The sequence below is a fragment of the Atta cephalotes genome (genome assembly GCF_000143395.1).
Source record: "Atta cephalotes unplaced genomic scaffold scaffold00010, whole genome shotgun sequence".
Lineage (NCBI taxonomy): Eukaryota > Metazoa > Arthropoda > Insecta > Hymenoptera > Formicidae > Atta > Atta cephalotes.
The window spans coordinates 3,958,914-3,963,843 of NW_012130074.1; positions in this window are offsets into that span (position 1 = coordinate 3,958,914).

Genomic DNA, 4,930 nt, shown 5'->3' on the forward strand with positions numbered 1-4,930 from the left:
ACGTCTCCTACATAGTATATATATATAATATATAATATATATATCTAANAAGTAATTATATATATAATAACAACTACAACACACACACACACACACACACACACACACACACACACACACACACACACACACACACATATCTTACTTACACTGAGATAGTCTGATTGGATTAAATAATAGTAATTCTGGTGGAATATAGACGAATCAAAATTTTCTTGTATATATACAAGGTGTTTCATTTAATTAAATTAATTTTTCAAAAAAGTTTGAACATACAGCTATAAATTGTCAGATATTTTTTACAATTTTTTTCTTTCAAATTATTTGGTTTTATATTCCAAAATTTGTCAATTTTTTCTGCTTTTTTAATGATTTTTCCAAAGTTTTTTGTTTGCGGTTTGCATAAAACATTTTTATAAGCATCGAAAAAATATTTTGAATATTATTGAAACATTCTGAGTCAAATACTGTAAAACAGACCTTGATATTATTTTTTGTTTAGCCAAAAAAAATTAATAAAAAAGTTATTTCCGGAAAAAACTGTTTTTGCGATTATTTAAAAAAATAGAGGGAGATAGAAAAAAAAACAGACAACGTAGTCATATTCAGCGCATCAAATTCCTACAGAAACATCTTTCAAAGTTCAAAACACAAGATCCCCTAAATTTTGTGTTATTTATTGCTAAATGTATATGACATTCATACATATTATTCTATTTAATCCAAATTTCACAATTTAAAAAAGATGTTTGCGTTTGTCTTTATTTAAAGAATGTATAACATATTATCCATCTTTAATAATTATATTCAATAATTATAAATCATTAAAAAAAATCATTAAAAAAAATAAATTCGAGGAATCCCTAATTTTGGGACAGAATTTCACGTGAGCAATTATGTAAAAAATCTTACTAGCAAACCATTTTTTTATCTCTTGCCTTTTATCAGTAATTTTATTAATTGATAAAAATGAAATATATTAATTGATAAAAATGAAAAATTCGAAATTCTAAAACAAATATCAAGTAACTCCTTCGATGTTACACGATAATGGGGAATGATATCACATAACTCGCGCCATTAAAATTATAGAATGTTAATTCCTGAAAAAAATCGATATAAGAAATTATTCTGCGACGAAATACTAATTTATAAATTATACTTTTTTTCAATTAATATAAAGACAAGTTGTCTATATACTAATATACAGGACTCAGTATTGTATTTAAAACATAAAATTATTTAAAGTACATATTTTTAATAAAAAAGATAAAAGAATTATTTAGTATTTATTATTTTAAATAACTTCTATGATCTACTTCTTAAATAACATTTTAAATAAGTTTCCGGAACTTATTTTATATTTTTTATATAAATTGTATCAGTCAGAGAGTTGGTCGTATTTAAAATAATTTTATATAAAATATATATTTTATAAATAAAGATAATATTATAAAGCAGTTATTTAATATTTATTATTAAAAAAAAAAACTTTTTATGGAGGTCTTATTCTTTATTTTAAATAAGTTTTTGGAATCTAAAGTACGACGTTTTGTATTATCTTATAATATATATTTGTTGCAAATATGTTTCAAAAAGAATTATATAAAGAAGAACTGCACGGTTATCTGCCTACACGAGCGTCGGTAAGTGAATGAACTATGCGGTAAGTGGTAACTGTGCGTAAATTGCGAAAACATGATGATACGCCCGTCTTTTCGCATTAAGACAAGGCCGTGACCCCAAGGCCGTGTGCCAACCGTCTACTCTCGAAATTTAACGCATGCTTATTACAAATAACGTAAAATAATCTATTCGTATTTTTTATATTCTTCGATAAATAGGTTTTATTGCTTTATTTCTTAAATTCGTTACGCATCTCATCGTCTCACATCTATATATATCTTAGATATTTCAAATTATATTATGTAATAATTAATTTATAATAATTCATGTTACACGAAATCCGCGCAATGTACGCAATATTTTTAACAAGAGATAGACATATTATAGCTTTTTGTTACTTTTGAATCGTTTAATTCTGTAGTCATTTACGTCTTATTATCGCATTTTTAAAAATTATATTCTTTTTGTAGATAAAATATGTCAGAAATATGAAAAGGTTAAAATGATTTTGAATTAATTAAATGAATTAATTCAATGTCATTCGACATAATTATTTATATAACGAAATTTTCAACTATATTTTAATTATATTTTTATCTATATTTTCATTTCTAATCTAATTCTTACATTTATCAAATGACAAAAATTGATAATAATAAAATAATTTAAATATTAAGTTGAAGATCGATTTAAATTATTATTTAGAGTTTTAAGTTGCTATTGAATTCTTTCTGGATAGTGACAAATTAAATTTCATATGACATTTAGGTTAATTAGATATTACATATGATTGTACAATGGTTGATAATATCATTATTCCATAATCCACTTTTATCAGTTAATGATAATGTTGTTCTCTGTACAAGAAGAAACACTCATAATATTTCAACTTATATGCTTATTACTATTGATTGCTAAATTAAAATGAGTCTGTACTTTATTTTAATGTAAATATATTTTGAATGAAATTTTAAAATCTTTCACCTATACAGCACAGAAATAGTAATGTTCCAACATAATATATTTGCAATAGGTTACGCATATAGTGAAGGAATACTTGCAGTATTATTGCAGAAATAATGCAACAACATTGCTGTAATATTACAACGTTACTGCAATATTTATTATAAGATTTTGTACTATATAAAATTAAATATAAAAAATTAGAAGTAAGAGTTAAATGTAACATACAATAAATACAAATAAAATATGACTTCATAATTATTAATATCTTTATATTTACATTGCCATCTACAGCATACATAACGTAAAATTATAAATTTTCAGTAACTGCATGACTGTGCACTGGTTGTGCATATTGGAACACGGCCTATACGTCTTATATCTTATTATTGTATCCATTGTGTATTATATTTAATCCTTACTTCTGTTTTATAAATTATAGACATTGACTACGTTTACATCTTATGTCCGTGTTTCCACTAATGTAGATTAATTTTAATCTCGGTTCAACTTATTTTTCGTCTTTTTCTAATCTTTAGAAAAAGATGAAAATAAATTCAATTGAGATTAAAATTAATCTATTTTAGTAGAAATGGACATTAATCGAGTTTAATAATATTCATAATTAAAAACTAACAAGTCATTCCATTTTTCAGAAGAATATAATTATAAGATTGGTTAGTTTCATAACTACAGATGTTATGATATCCAATTAAGTGTGCTGTGTAAACGTGATCATTAATTCCTATTTTTCTATTATGTCCTTCTTACTTATTGGGTTGTACACAAATCAATATATACAAATCTTAACACTCAAAAGCTTTCTAGCAGAGCACAAATCGACACAGTGACAAGAGTCATTCTTGTCTTTGTTTCTTACTGATTTTTAGACAAGGGCAGGATGATTCTTGTGTCAATTTGTGTCTCTTGCTGGAAATATTTTAAAAATACTATTGCAACATTACTGAAGTAATATTGCAAAAAGAAATCTTCGTAATGTTGTATTGCAATATGCAACGTTGAAATGTTGCAGCAAAGTTTCTGTGCTATACGGATAATTAGGAGTAGATATAAACTTTAATCACATATATATTTTTCATCAAATTTAGATTTTTCATCAAGTAGAGCTCCAAATCAAGCTGCAACGATTGCAAATTAAATTTTTAATATTAAGTATCTTTATTAAACTTCAAATTATAAAAGTTTATTTCTTGTACTTAATATTCTTTCATGATAGAATCTCATTTTATAAATACTTAGAAGTTCAATTGATATAAATTATACTTCCTTTATTCAAATTGCTTGAAACTTACTTTGACAATTTGAGATAAGAGGAAAAAGATCTATCAAAAGTTCTTATCTTTAAGAAAAATTCTTCCATACTTCTTGTCATTTTTTAAACATAATTACTTAGGTAAGTGAAATTTATAAGATTACATAATTTAAAAATTTATAAGATTATCAATTTATAAAATTATAAAATCATAAAATCAAGCAAACTTTTAACAAACATACTGTACACGTGTCGCGATTACATCGTTGTAAACGTCTACGCAAGATGAGGTCCGTGCGATCCGTGTCGAGTTAGCTTTGAATCTTGAGTACGATTTTGTCACGATGAATTACGCATGCAATGCCGAACTTGATTTTGCTGTGAAACATTATGTCATGCGAATTGGTAACAGGATGAGGCCTCCACAGTCGTACGTGTGCTGTTGACAGATATGTCCTTTGTAACATGATGTGTACTTTACAAAGACACCCTCTCCGATAAAGGCTGAGCTTCCACGTGGCAAGATATCATCAGAATCTTGATAAAATTCCAAAAGTTACTAATAATACTGAATATAAGAAAATAAAGGGAAAGAATTAGTAGAGATTTTTATATCTGCTCTGCTCCATCAAAAGTGACATAACTTAATATTATAAATTATGTTTCTATTTAAAACGATATATTCGTTTCTTTTGACAGCAATAAAATATGAAAGTTACATATTCATAATTTTAAATAAATCCAACTTTATTTATCACATGTTAACAATGATTTCTTTTACTGATAAAGACATATTGTTTTATTGGACACATAATGAAATTATTAGATATAACTCGAAATATGAAATATAAATATAGATAAAAAAACAAATAATTTAGTGTCTTCTGAAACAACACGATTAATTTATTTATAAATCTCAATTCTTATTTTTTTCTTTATCAAGTCAAGAAATTTCTTATGGTTTGTTTAAGAATTTTTCGCTTAATTTTCGGAAGAAAAATTCCAAAGAATAAAGAATGTATATATATATATATATATATATATATATATATATATAGTGTGTGTGTG